This window comes from Scardinius erythrophthalmus (genome assembly GCF_964197995.2).
Source record: "Scardinius erythrophthalmus genome assembly, chromosome: 12".
Taxonomy (NCBI): Eukaryota; Metazoa; Chordata; class Actinopteri; order Cypriniformes; family Leuciscidae; genus Scardinius; species Scardinius erythrophthalmus.
In genome coordinates this window covers 9381856-9397829 of record NC_138232.1, presented here as the reverse complement: position 1 = coordinate 9397829, position 15974 = coordinate 9381856, and the positions used below count along the sequence as shown (strand labels likewise).

Below are 15974 nucleotides of genomic sequence, written 5' to 3'. Positions count from 1 at the left end.
AAATGATAACTTTTTTTTATAAAAAAACAAATGATTTAAGCCTGATTACATTTTATGTAGTTTCAATTTCTCCTACAATCTTCGGTTTTTCATTTAATAAAAAAATGATAATAATACGAATTTGCTAATGAGATGAGTTATTTTGTTGAATCGAAATTGCATAATTGTATTGCATCAAAAAGTTGCTTTTGCTTTGAGCTATTGAGCAAAGGCTGTGTGTTATATGGAGAGTATTTCTCTGTTTTGTTTTGTTTTTTTGGTGTATTTTATTAGCAGCAGAGCTACAGGGAAGAGCATCTGAAGCGAGAGGAACGGGCAACTCAATATGCTGAAGGATGTGTCATATCGCTGCTCAACTGACAGCCCAAGTGTGTGCGTACGGGGAGAGGGGGGGCTTTTTCAGCCTAAAACAAAACGCATCCTCAATGTGCCCCTGTCAAGGGTGGGAGATGCCTTCAGATAGTGGCACAAAAGATCAACCGTTCCTTTTCAGCCGAGAGAAAAGAAAGAAAGTTTTCATTTCATTAACTCAAGACTAAAGCGTAATTATCTCCCTATGGGCCGCAATCACCAAAAGAAGGATAATAGAACTGAAAGCACTTTCCACTCCACTCATCTAAGCGGTTCTTTTCTTCTTCTCTCTCTTTTTTTTCCACTTGTTTTTTCTTCTCCGCCCTCAGATGAGATTAACCAATCGAATAATGGCAACAGATTGCGGGGGCAAGAGGAAAATACAACTTTCAGAATGGTGTCTGTTTGAGAGCTTTAAAGATCCGCCGTTATCTGGCTTAGTGTTCTTCTACTTGTCAGCGAAATGGTTTCCTTTCCGTTCGTCTGGCATCTCTGTTCCTCTTTATCTCTCTCTCGCTGACTTTGGAAAGGGGTGGAGGAAAAACGGGGTGAGGGAGGTTAGCCCGCTAAGTCGCCCTGGCTCTGCCTAAAAATGAGCAATTTCCCAAATTCCAGATTAGAATCAGATAAAATGCAAACATTTTATAAGTGTATCATTTTTCTCAATTACTAACAGACTGCTACTTAAAGGTGCTTGTAGCGCTAGCCCTAAGTTAAGTCTCTCAAGGGTTCGCAACCAGAAACACAGAGCAGGCCCTGGATTTAATTAGCTTATGAAAATAATTGCCATTAACACAACTCTGAAATGGTCTGGCGCACCACGCGGCGACAGGAAGAGAAAATCTCTCACTTCTGGACGGAGACAAAGAAATAGTCGCTTGGCCTGCCAATTTCCTTTTTTTCACACTGTTTTGTGCACTGACACAGAGGTCGAGTTAATTAGACTATTGTCATTTTAATCAGGACAGCTTCTCGGTCAGCATTCCCGCAAAGAGAAAGCGTGCGCATGTCGACGGCACGCTCAGGGCCTCTGCTCGGTGTGTGTGTGCCGGTTCTATGAGCTCGCTTCGCTAATGAGCCACGCCACAGAAACAAAGCCCCCGAAGGACCACCGGGGGAAACTCCTCGCCCTTCTCTCTGCTCACTTCTCTGTTCATTTGAAAATAATTTAAATATCTAATATTTGAAATCATTTGCTTCTCCTTGGCTATCTGATATTGAATGGCAAGTCTTTCATGTCGCCTTTATTATGTTCATAAACCGGCATTAAAATTCAGAACTATCATTACAAGTGACTATATTTATTGTAGCAACTATCATTTCAGTCCAAACCATGGATTGTTTTCAGATAACTATGAATATTTAATTCTGACAAGGCATTGTTATGCAAAAAAATCCACAATGAGAGCTCCCGCACCATGAATAAATAAATTCCATCCAAACAGTCAAAGAAACAGGATGTTTTGTACATTTACATTGTACAATAACTCATAACTCCACTGAATTTTGATATTAAAATCTTTGTTCACATTTAATATGTTTAATTACGATGTGTGCACCATAAAGGCAAAACTTTCAAATGGCAACATCCTATAATCACACATTGCCTACAAACAACTAGATCTAAAAAAAAAAACTGCTTTAGGTTGACTTCTTGCTTTGAATACGCCTCCACAGGACATCATTGGTTTTGTTCATCTCCATGTACCCACTATGTATCATAAGGGTGATATGATGTCATCTAACCTTGGTATTTAACCCTTAAATGCATGAATGTTTCGCAAATCATTATTACATATCCGGGTCTTTAGCGACCCGGATCTATATCTAACACGGAAGGATCACGGATGGAGTAATACAAAACTCTCCTGATATTAGAGTAACAATTACAGAAGAATAAAATAAAGCATATTTTGGAGGGTTCAGTTTGAGCAGATGTTTATACCATCATAACTGTCCTCATCACAGCTCATTTCCCAGTACATTCAGCATCTGGATCATATTCGATTTTGATCGCTGACAGCTTTTTTAGCAGATCAACCATCAAGTGACAGTGACACTAATATTTGATTTTGTTCAGTACTTGCTCTGCAGTAAATCGCTGAGACATTTCAAGTTTTGCTGATGATACTTCCTATTTGTTTGTTTTCTGCCTGCGGTAACTATGAGTGTGTGTATCAGACAAGGGGAATTGCACTTATTCAGTCATCAAAGATTAAATTATTGTTGTGCAGAAAAAAATATATACTTGCACTCTTAAGGCCTCATTATACTTCTGCGTCGGACCTACGCCGGAGCCTATACGCCGTACGCAACGTGTTGGTTTTAATTTATACTTCTGTGTCGTTGTCCGCGTTGACGCGCACCTAGGGAGCATGTGAAACCCCGAGGGAGGGGTTCTGGCAGACCAATCACCGCGCTTGTGTCCGCGTAGAATTGACGCGTTGTTACATTTTTGGAGAGGTGCACGTCAGGGTACGCCGTAGGGTACGCGCGCTACACACAGCCTACGACGTAGCTACGGCGGCAGTTCGACGCAGAAGTATAAAACAGGCTTTACACACCTTGGATCGTTAGCAACCCTATACTGTTTTTGGATGAATGGGAAAATGTGTTTAAGGGTTAAACAAATTCAGTTAACTCTCTTGGTTGCAATCATGTATAAATCAAGCTTCCAAATGAAAAAAAAAAAAAACATCAAACGTCATCTCCCCCTCAGTACAAACTTCATTTAGGTCTTTAGCTGTCCAACATAGAGCCGAATTAGTCTAATTTGCATGAAGCTGAAAAAATGATTCTCATTTATTTCTTAAACTCGAGATGAAAATGAAATGGCTCTATCTTAATTTGGAATTTTCTTGCCATTTATCATCTTGCAGATAGTTCATAGTTTTATCATTCATCATAAATATTTCAGGCAGTGTTAATATTAATTTGATCAGATATTAATTACTCAAAAAGCAAGTAAAAATCAATTATTCAACAAAAGGAATGATCAGTGGAGCTGATGGGAGATTTTTAAAGCAGCTTTAAAAGAGCAATCGAGATCCTTCCCTCTTTATTGGTTTATATGGTTAACAAAACAACGAAAGTATGCTTAAAGCATAAATCAGACTGTCAACGTTACGGATATGATTGTAAAACTGGTTCATTTACACTAAGGTCACAAGACCAGCACAATCAAATGCTATTAGTTGACTCACTGTGACGTGCTGCACCTCTACTGGGGAATATCATGCATTACGTGAATAATTTAGAACCTAATTTGAATGCCAAACCCCTCCCCTCTGGACACTTACAGATTCACACCATTCAAGTAAAACTTAGGGTAGATTCATCTCCTTCCACAGTCCATAGCAGGCTAAATCACTATGATTATTGCTCATCTTGTGGGTTAGGGGATGTTCTAAACCTCTATAATGAGCTTCAATATGTAACTAGTGCTGACTGATATGAGCATGAATTGTACCTCAAATCATGCGTCTATTACATTACAAAATGATCAGACTTACAATTTTACCCTTGTAGACAATAAAATTGATTTATTTTAAAAGCCTAAAATGCCCTAGCAACCACCCAAAACACCTACTTTTCATATTTATTAACATTTTAACATATTGTTCCATTGCATCAATTAAAAAAAATATTATAGATTGTTTTCCTATAAGAAATTCCTTCTGCAACATAGCATGACTACAATTATTTCATTGAAATTGAAGTTGATAACATAAATGACTACATCAAGTGGCTGGACTATGACATTAGCTTTAAACAGTGTTCTGAGGCAGCTCTTTCCCTTCAATTACTCATCTCTACGTTATTGCCAAGCACCTAGAAAAGAATTAAAAACCGCTGATTCCTCCTAATTAAAACTCTCGCTGATACTCGCTACAGATGTCTTAGATTTCTCTGGTAATCTTTCACTGTGTTTAACCCTGTCAAACATTCAGCCAGCCTATTTTTTTCCAGTCTTCCTCCATCTCTTAACCCCCTTTATTTCTCCTGTCTATCCGTCCCATCCCCAGCACATTCTGTCTTGTCTCTATCTCTCCTACTAAATTACCACTTGATGTTTCTTAATTTATTCCACTCTTTCTCTCCTTTATCCCCCTCTCTTTCCCTCCCACTCACGGACACACACTCTCACATACACTGTGAAGAGGGGGGTGGTGTGTTTTCTTTGGGTGAAACGTACGTTACTGTGTGAGAGAGGAGACTTTAAATAAACATCAGCACAGCATGGCCACAATAGAGTCTTTTGTGTTGAAATGTGGAGAGAAATGATGATGTTTTAAGGGCCATTTTCAGCGCCGCAGCAACGTGGACACAACTCTCAAGCAGGTTTATTCACTCAAAAATGATCATTCTGTCATCCTTTACTCACCCTCATGTCGTTCCAAACCTGTATGATGCACTTTCTTCTGTGGAACACAACAGGAGAAATGCTGAAGACTGAAGACCATGCAATTACAATAAAGGACTTTCAAGCTTTGAAAAAGAACACAAAATCACCATAAGCATCACAAAGGTTATCCATACAGTATGGCTAATATGATATATTCTTTGTGTGAGAAACTTTTAAGAAAATGTATACCTTGTTAACCACTGGAACTGAATTGAGTCATTGAAATGAATGCCAGAACAAATAATTTTGCTTTGTGAATGAATCATTAATAGCCTAGATTAACTTAAAATATTCAAATGAATCATTCAAGAATTGAATATTGCTACCTCTCTGATGAAAGCATCAAGGAATGCTACACAGGATGTCAAGATTTTCAGTGAAAAACTATTGAAATGCTGACATTTTATGGTGCTTTTCCATATTTTTTCACCCTTAAACACTCCACTGTGGTTACATGGAAAAGAGCATGGAAAACAGTCTTCAAAATATCCCTTTTTCTAAGGAAGAAAGCAAATCATACAGGTTTGGAACTACATGTGGGTCAGTAAATTATGAAAACCTTCTTTTTTGCTCCATTAAATTCCAAATGCAACTGAATCAAAACTCCAAAGTTTAAAAAAATATATATTTTGAAATGAGAAAAAAAAAAGTATACAAAAATGCACTTATAACCACTGTCCATTGCTGTAAAACACAAGCCAATACTTTAACTAGTTTCCATTAAAGAACTTACCAGTATTCATATGTAGCCTCAACACTTCAACACCTTTATCTCCCGCTATTCTGAGAAATGGCCGTATCCGTTTCTGCTTCCCATCGGCCAGCCTTCGTTCTTTGTTCCAACACAATCTACACCAACAAATAACACTCTATGCAAAGTAATGCCTGCAAATTGTTTTGGATCCATATTTGAATATTTAAATGCTTCACTTTAGATCTAGATATATGGCAGCAATTTCCATACGAGTATGAAGCAGGTACACACACTACATGATAGCGGTTTGTCATTTCTTTCCTGCCTGACAAAGATCAATCAGATACATGCCAAACAGTCACAATTCCTATTACTGTGACATCATTTTTTAGAAACACTAAGGTCACCAAACTAACACAACAAGTGCCCAAAGTATGAAGTAAGTGTTGTAGGTACAAGGATCAAAACAGCCACCCACACTACGCCATTTAACCAAATTGGATGCGTTGATAATAGTAAATTTACATATAACATAACTGCAAGCTCTGGGTGATTATTGTCGAAAACCAGCCTAGAGACACACATGAATTTAACACAGGTTGCTTACAAGAGCGTCTGAAAAAACTCCAATGTGGGTCAATACCTCAAGGTCAAATTAGCAGCTGAAGTTGGCAAATAGATTCAGGGCCCATCATCCCATCCAGCTTAGCATTTAAACACCTTCATCAGGTCAACAAGAAAGATGCACGCCCGTTGTTCTCCTTGGTTATGGAAGGCCAAGCTATTTGCTTAAAAAGATGGACAGATTATTCCGGAAGGATCGTAATCCTGGGCCCAAGAGTGCCGGCTAGCGTTTGTTACTTTGTGCGGCTGGCAAAAAAAAAAAAAAAAGGCGAGCTGGATTTTCAGATTTTGAGAAGGACAAGATGAGAGATGCTTTGATCTTTTGAGTTTGAGAGGGAGATACTGACTCGGTGCTGTCTATCTGTCTCTAAAGAAAAAATATGACTGAATATCTTGCAAAAATGTCAGAATAGTGAAGATGATGAACGTATATTTTTTTTAGGAAAAGATACGGTCCTTTAAATTTGATATATTAATAGAGTGTATTGTTAAGTTTCTTTTTATTTTAATAATTTGGATATATATATCTTTTTTTTACTAATGATATAATTAGTGTGCTTAAACACACATATACATATATCCATTCTTATATATATATATATATATATATATATATATATATATATATATATATATATATATATATATATATATATATATAAATTTTTTTTTTTTTTTTTTTTTTTTTACACACACACATACATGCATATATTTTGACATAAAAAAACAACAACAAACTGAAACAATCACCCATTTATATAAAATTATCCAATGCCTCATGTTTAATTGGCATGGAGAAAACATAGCTTTAAACGAGAACAAAGCTCTGATTATGACTGGGCGAGAAAAGAAAGAAAGATACACAGAAAAGGGAAGGGGGAGGGCAATGGCACTGAGGCGGGATTATATGGCAGGATTTGGCAGAGGCCTATATGATGCCAGCGAAGGTGTCACTAATCTTTACGTGACCCAAGGGGAGAGAGAGCGCGAGACAGAGAGAGAGAAACTATCTGCTTCTTTAGATTCGGGGTGCTGTGACTCATCTGTTGCTTGTCACATTGGGTTTCGAGCGTCCGCGAGGCAGTCATGACCCCGAGCGGCACCCGCATCCTCCGTCTGTGTATTTACAAACAGAGACAGGGCACAAACAGGCTGGGGTGAGTCGCTTTGGCAGAGCTGCGTGAAGCAGGGGCGTATAACACCACCGAGCAGAGGGAGAGAGGGGGAGGACAGATGGGATTGACCCTTATGTCACCATTCTGGACAAAATGACATTGCCAATGTGTGCGTGTAGAAGAAAAAAAAAAAAAAAAAAAAAAAGACTGCATCTGGAGTTTTAATCTCAAAACTACTAAAAACGAGACAATGTGACAGTGACTAAATTAAATTAGTTAGTGTTAATTAAATGCAAGATGTTGAAAAAATTTACCAAAAAATGATTTATGGAGGAAATATAAAAACGTTATTTCACCTGAAGTGATTAAAGCGAACATAAACATAGATATAACCTTTTAAAAGTGTGGGATCCGTATTTTTTTTTTTTTTAAGCAACAGCAAGGACACATTAAGAATAACTATTTATTTAAAAGTGCCAGTAAAGAGATTTATCATGTTACAAAAAAGATTTCAAATAAAATTCTTTAGAAGTTTCTATTCTATTTAAATTTTTATTTCTATAAAAATAATGCATCATGGTTTCAACAAAAATGTAAAGCAACATTCTAATAATAAGAAATGTTTCTTGAGCCTCCAAATCAACATATTAGAATGATTTCTGAAGGATCATGTGACACTGAAGACTGGCGGATTGATGCTGAAAATTCAGCTTTGCCATCACATGAAAAAATTACACTTTAAATTATATTAAAATAGAAAACAGTTATTTTAAATTGTGATAATATTTCACAATATTACTGTATTTTTATCAAATAATTGCAGCCATGGGAGAGCACAAGAGTCTTTAAAAAAAAAAAAAAAAAAAAAAAAAAAAAAACTTACCGACCCCAAACTTTTGAACCAGCATAAATAACAAAAACGGAAAAAAAGAAGAATACTCTGTATATGTGAAACCAAAGTTCGCAGCACAAACCACAGTGTGCAAGTCCAATTTTCTGCTCAGTTTCTTTTTTGTATGGTTGTTTGCATGATCTTTTAAAGAAATGGCTTGACAAGCACAGTTTTCTTTCCTGTGCTGAGGTATTTCCTATTTACACAGGAAGTTGGGGCGGAACATAACGAAGGGGTCCTTTTTTAAAATAGCCAATAGACTTTTTAAAAGCATACAGATAGTTGCATATAGATGACCTCAAAGCTAACAGACATGGATTAAAGCCTCAAAATTGCAAAAAAAAAAAAAAAATGAAAACGCTGTTTATATCAAACACTAGTCAGGGAACAGACACTGCAAATGGCACGATTCTGAACAGACTTTTCACGCCTTCAAAAAAAGCAGATAATTGTTCAATATTTTCTGTTCACATGTCACTACTCAAGAAAAATAAAAAGATTTGGGCCACATTCAGCCAAGGTGTGATCACTGCTCAAAGGTCTTATTAAACAGTCAACCAACCTGTACAGTTCAATTATTAAATGTCATATTCTGCACAAGCATGTGAGGCTACAGTCAAAGATATTACAAAAAAAGAGGTAGAAAAGCTCTGAAAGGTGTCGACTAATGTAACTAATGGAATGTATTAAAGTACCGCGTTGTGCCTTAAGATCTTTCCTAACCTAAATAATTAGTCAATATTAAAAAGGTTAAATTCAACAGCAAGAACAGCTTTCATGTCCTCATGTTGAGTCATAAATGTAGTCCCCTCATTAGTCATAACCCATCTGCAACAATTATGAGTCCTAAAAGTGCTTTTAAAGAAAGTGGAAAACCATGTGCAAGACGTTTAAACCAAGACCCTCTTCAATTACTCTCGTCACAGCTGCCTTGCTGGCCACTTTAAAACTGGACCCTGCAAAGTACACTTTAATGGACAAGCTCGAATCCACCTGCTTTCGCTTTCTGTTATGGTCATAAATCTGAATAACTAAATAATAATAACCTGCACTTAAACATATTTGGAGTGCTTTTTAACTCAGATCGCCAAAAGTTTGGACTTTCATCAGAGCTAAATTTCCGTTAAACGCCATCAAAAAAATCAATATTCAAGAGGAAATAATCATACATTTTGAGTTCATTCGCATGCAATGTGAGGGATTAATGCATTACAACTCATCTAAAAGTTTGTTGGAAGAGCATGTTGTTTTGTTTGTTATGTTTAATTCATGTTACCAACATGGAGCCGAGCCAATGTCACCATATTGACTTTCAAATGGGTATTCTCTGAACTAACGTGAAATTGTGTAGTTGGAAAAAGACAAGAGATTGATTTCCATAAGTCTCATAAGCACAACTGACTATGTAAATAGGGCTGATTTCTTTATGGGGGTGGGGGAAAATAGCTCGGCTCTCCATTTACATTATCAAATGACACAATTTACATTCATGTTTTCCATTTACTATCAATCAGTAAGGTACACAGTTTTACTAGCGGGTAAAACTGTTAGAAGCACTTTTCTAAAACGTTGTCTGGCCAAGCTACTTTGCAGAAGCTCCATTAAACTCACAATGCATCACAAAAGACTGACTAAAACATATATTTCGCATCAAACATTGATGACAGAATTGAAACATTTAGATGCATATGTGGGTTAATGTTTGTTGAGCACTTGTTTCACAGACAATATGCTAATAAGCACTAATACGGCATGCCATGTGCCGCAAACGGATGCTTTTTGTGACTGAAGGTCATGAACATATGAACATTTACTGTAAACAACAGGGTTTGAACATAGACTGGCACTGTGACGTGGGCAGTGTCATGGTTTGTTTGTTTTGTTTACACATCACACAGGAAGTGAAGGCCGTGAGAGACATGGATCAAAAACAACTGTGGTGGTACACTATATTTAACTGTGTACAATCTAATTCAGACTAGAATTCAGACAATTCAACTAGAACTGACCTTGCATACATGCTGACAGCATGCCGAAATACATCTAAACTGTGAGCACTTTCCAACAGATGTGTTTTGCCTAGACAACTAAGTGACACTTACATCATATGAATGTCATTGCATTAGGTAAGAATTAAATTTTAAACCAAGTGGCATTTAAATAAATATGAATTCATTTATACAGTTGGTATATAAAGAAATTTTATATATATATATATATATATATATATATATATATATATATATATATATATATATATATATATATATATATATATATATATATATATATATATATATTAGGGCTGTCAATCGATTAAAATTTTTAATCGATTAATCGCATGATTGTCATGAGTTAACTCGCGATTAATCGCACATTTTTTATCTGTTCTAAATGTACCTTAAATTAATACTTTTCAAGTTTGTAATACTCTATATATATATATATATATATATATATATATATATATATATATATATATATAAAGAAATATATTACATATTTGATTTATATTATTTGGTATGCATTACCAAACACTTAAATAAATAAAAGTGGCATTTATTTTATTTATTTATTTATTTATAAAGAAATACATGCATGAATGCATTAGACAGGAATTAAATATAAAAAGCTAATTTTTAAATAAATAAATAAATAAATAAAATATTAAATAATAATAATAATAAAGAATTAAATATTAAATCAAGTGGTATTTATTCTAAAGAAATACATAAAAGCATTTGATGGGAATTAAATATTGGCATTTGGCAAGTGGCATTTCTTTTAAATAAATTGCATTATGTAGGAATTAATTGCATTATGTAGGAATTAAATGCATTATGTAGGAATTAAATATTAAAACAAAAGGTATTTATTTTAATTAAAATAAATTATAACATTACATAAAAAAATTTTGTTGGATTGTTTAAATTACATACAGCAGAATTGCTGTTCATATAGTAATTGAAGGGGTGTTGGGGGGGGGGGGACTTGACTAAAATTTTTTTTTAGTCACAAAAATGACTTTGGGATCAATTGGTTTAAAGTAATTACAAGAATATCTCATAAAAAGTGTGGTTTTGAGTAGCGCATCTTTTGCTTCCAAATGCCACTTGGTTTAATATTTAGTTATCTATTGCAATGAAATCAATTCAGAAGTGTGGCTAGAGTGTCCAAATGTGTTTTGACACAGTTAAAACCGTAAGACATACCGTTCAGCATCCACAGGGCTGGACCACTGCACGCTCCTGCCTGCAGAACAGACAGCAGGTAGAAAGACTGAGCAGACAAAGACGAGAGAAGGACATACAGGAAAAACATCAGTGAGAAATGAGGAAATCTACTGAAACTTTGAATCATCAGAGACTGGTGCTCCACATCCAGTTCCCCAAAAAAAAAAAAAAACTGATGTGGATTTTGTGCTAATTATCCAGCGATATTGTGATAGCTTTATCTCCAGACAAATCAAATGGAGTTTTCTTTTCGGAGAAGAACAAGGTAACGAGGGAGGGCACACGGAGAGAGGTCACTTTGAAATTGTTCATTAACCGCTTCCGTCGAGTTTATTTTCGCTACGTGTTTAAATAATATCGCGATACATTTTTAGCATCTTAAGAGGGCAAAATTTCCTTGATTAAACAAATAATAGCACATTTACGAAAACTGTAATTGGGTTCAAATTGATTCGAGCGGGTGCTCTAATTGCATTTAAACACTCTTCCTCCCTAACCCTGGATTCACAGCTTCTTAATTACTGGCCCTCAAAACGCAAATCCCTCCGGCAGCAAGGTAGAAAAATAAAAATAGTGCGAGTTTTACGGCACTTTGTTAAACTGACCTATAAACTTTTTTTTATTCAATATAAATGAAGGCCCAGTGGAGACTGGGAGGGTGAGGTGTTGAGGGAGTGCTACTAAACTCAGATTAGCCCAATCCCCTTCGGACTCCAATCCTGTCACTCATTTTCACCGACTTTCTCCCTCAAGTCCGTCCCTCGCTTTTTTAGCGCCGAGGGGAGGGAGAGGCAGAAATGTGTTTCCTGAGAGAGGTGGAAAAGGCACATCCTGATTAGAAGAACGGCGGCCCGCCTGGCCAGCGCGGACGCCGCTGGTGTCTGTCTTGCAGAGGCAGCAAAAGTTGCGAGTGCCAACTCAAACAGGGCCGGCGTGTGTGCGTGTGCGTGCCCGCTGTGGCCTTCCTGAGGGCGAGCTGCAGCTGGAGCTCTCTGAATAAAGGTAACGGGCGAAAAGTCAACGCTACTGTAAACTCTCCACCCTCCCCCATCTTTCACCAGGACGTTCCGAATCAAAAGAAGAAACGACCCCACCTAAAAACATGAGCATTGTTTTTTTCCCCCTGCATTGCCTTCCCACGAATTACAAAGGAAAAAGTTTGTAAAGAGGGCAAGCACTCGCTTTATTCCCGGCTTGTGATCGTGCCAAACAAAATGCCAGGAGAGAAAGTGACATTCAGTGTTGGTTTAAAAAAAAACTAAAAAAACAGCAGTTTAAAAGTGATTAGACTCTTTATTTCATTGTTATGAGCCTGACACCAGAGAGGAAACCAGAACAATCCATTCAACCATGTTTTCCTTTTTTTTCCTCCCTTTTTCTTGCTCTCTGAATTTAGAAACACTAATTAGTTTTGCTCTCATAAACCCAACCTGAAAATGGCCAATTAGATAGTGTGAAGTAGGAGACGTGCTGAAGAAACAAGTGCTTGAAGGGGGAGAAGAAAAAAAAAGAGACGACTAAAAACCTCATCATCCTTCAATTACAGCTTTACATGCGTCGCAACGGAGAAGAAGAAAAACATTTCACACTTTCCATGCGGAACATATGCAGGTTTGGCGTTCGAGCCTTTTCAGACGGGAAAAGGCTACATGGACGTATGGCAACATAACAGTGTTATGTAAATGAAACACGATAAGGCTTCATCTGTATTGGTTGTTATTCAAGTCTCTTGGGTTGTATTGAGGTCACCACACTAACCGAACCACCTGGCTAACCACAGCAGCAGCTGGGCTTTAGTGTAGCGACCAGCCTGACCAACGCGTTCCCCTAAACCACCTGCATTAATCTGATATACCAATCCCCCGTTTCAAGGGTACCTTCACGCAAATGACGCAAAAAAGGCTGCTTTTGTTTTCAAAAAGGGGCTGTTTAGGTTTTCGTGCCAGGTGGCTTATTTTCATACAGAGGACGTCATAAAAAATTAATGATAAACTTGAGCAAAATTGTCTTCAGGAATTTTTGGGGCCGGTCCCCTGAGTTGACCCGGGCGAGTCTTTCATCAGTGTCAGAGCGAAGACTGATGGCCTGTCAAAAGAAAAGCCCTCCTCCATTTCTGGCCGGCTCCTGGGCTGGGCAACGCGGCTAAAAAAAGGGGTCTGGTCGAAGCGGCGCTCAACGCTTTTTGCCGGGAATGAATTCTCAGATGCCGGGGTTGCTGCCAACGTCCTTGCAGCCAACGGCTGAGAGGGCAGCAGAGTTCATGCTAACTGCAGCTTGGACCTGCGCTGAACATCTGCTCATGAATGAGCCGGCCGCCTACTAAAAAAGTGCTGCAGCACTACGAGGGCCTGCTGATGAAAAATTCAACGCTCTCTTTCTCCTGGCACGCTTGTTTCGCGTCTATTCTCCTGAGCCCGACCCTGCGGAATCATATTAAGAGAATCTGCGAGCACGCCGCAGAGTTTATCTGGAAGAACAGCTGGCGTTGAAAAAGGGATCTGCTGCTTCAAGAGAGCTCGGGGATTTTCGCACAGAGATCTCCCGTCACGTACACTGTTTGTCCTTGAAGAAGGGAGAAAAGGGTTAAACATCCAAGTAATATGCTGGGAGAGGTGGCTACATTTAGCAGATTACCGTAACTCGTGGAGTGACGATAATGAAGACCATGTGACACTTGAAAGGATGGACAGGATCAAACTGTGTTTGAGTATCGATATAGGTTTACAACCATTGTGTTAACATCACGCATGATGTTTTTTTTTATTCTTTCATGGCTTCTGCTTAAAACAAGACAAATTTCCAATGATGTAAAAAAAAAAAAAAAGACAAAGAAAGTAATTTTTTACTTTACCAGGCAATATAGCTAAAAGCCTTTTTCTGGTATTCAATATATAATCTCGATATTTATTCATGCTTAAAAAACAGCTTCAAATGGTGATTTTATTCATTGTTTTTTTTTTGTTTCCTGCATAACATTAAATTATCACTGTGATATATACAATGCATCATTATATTAACAGAAGCAAAATTCCCAGGTCATAGTCTAGATGTTGCAAAAGGACAAAAAACTTTAACTTTAAAGACAAACTGTCCTGCAACTACATCACTGTGCCCTCTCCCCAACACTGCAATTTCCAGGTATAGATAATCATAGTCTCCACTTTACTTTTTAAGTCCAGCTAAATATTTGATTTGCACAATCAACCAAGCCATTAGACCTACAGGAGAGTCAGAGGTTTTCTTTGGAAACATATCCTCACATATAACTATGTAATAGCAGGAGTTTAAGGAAGTGGTCAAACTGAAATAACCGATTACCTCACATTCAGTAATTTCGCTTCTGTCTCGGGCCAGGATAGGTTCAGCTTAGTGAGCCATAAACATTTTGTTTGTGTACAGTGTGCCGTGGTAAAATGCGGAACGAAGCCTACAATGTTTGGTTTCCATGTTTGCAGATGGTTCCATGTGCAGTGGAATCAGGTAAAAAAAAAAAAAAAAAAAAAAATTGGGGAAGCATTAAAATAGGTATTACACATTATTTGTTTCCGATTGGAACGTTCCGACTTCCTTGAGAGACTGGAGAACAAAAATTGCAACATTTGTCATACAGTAATGCTGGGTGTGCTTTTAATATGCAAATAGTCCGGCTTTTTTTGTGTGCACAGCTGTGATTTTTGTCATGCACCTATAGATCAGTTTCCACCAAAAAGCCCCGTTTTAGCACAACATCAGATGTTTTCACAAAAAAGAACGTCACGTCGCATAGGCCTTACCAGACCACAATTTGTTACCAAATACACCTGCTAGACAAAACTATATTCTTCAAAATAGAATTTTATTTATAATTTTCTGAATAAAATGAATGCAATTACCCATGCAAATCTTCCCACAATACACAAAAAAGTGTTTGACTGATTGTCAGTCCACTGTTAAATGGAAAGTTCACCCCAAAAAGAAAATTCTATCATCATTTACTCTGTAAAAAATTATTTTTCAAAGTTGTAAATAAAACAAAGCATTACAGCATGTTTTACAAGAAAATACTAGTCTTTTTGCCTCACAATTTCACATTTAATTTCAAAGTGAAATAGTTTCAAATGAATTCCTACACCAAGTTGTTTTATTGTGTCATTCCAAACATGTATTCTTTCTTCACTGAATCACTAAATATATTGTGAAATGTGTTTTAGTCCAAATAATAAAAGTCAGATGGGTCCCATGTTGTTTTGAAAACAGCTTCTGCAGAAGAAAGAAAGTCATGCAAATTTGGAACGACACGAGTGTTATTAAATGAACTCTCTCTTTAAATGGCTGCTAAGATGTTCTGAGCAGTTGTTATTGCATTGCTATGTGGTTGCAATGTCAAAAGAAGCTTTGCTTTGCATGCCTCCATCTTCTCCCTGTGTGTCAGAGAAGTTTGCAACTTCAAGACCACAATATGTCTGGCTACAGCCTTCAAAAACATTTTAATATAAAACAACTGGCATACAAATTCAATATTATTGTGTTATTAAAAGTCAGCACTGAGGTAAACGTTCAATAAGCCATCCTATCAGATCGAGAACTGTGTTTTATCTTTTTAATACATCTAAATGTGTCAGTAGTAGGGAGCGAGAGAGAGGGAAAAATTGGTAAATATGACTGCTTAAATTTAATGCAA

General features: G+C 37.0%; 1 protein-coding gene across 5 annotated transcripts in view; it reads right to left on the bottom strand.

The window, feature by feature from the left end:
* Positions 1 to 15974, bottom strand: part of foxp1b (forkhead box P1b) — a 208046-nt gene that overhangs the window by 141082 nt on the left and 50990 nt on the right. Inside the window, exon 4 of one of the 5 annotated variants that reach the window (XM_081381534.1) lies at positions 11294 to 11360. The exons of the other annotated variants lie outside the window; for them this stretch is intronic. The gene's annotated coding sequence lies outside the window, so the exon portion shown is untranslated. The remainder of the gene's footprint in view (positions 1 to 11293; positions 11361 to 15974) is intronic. 5 annotated transcript variants of the gene reach the window in all.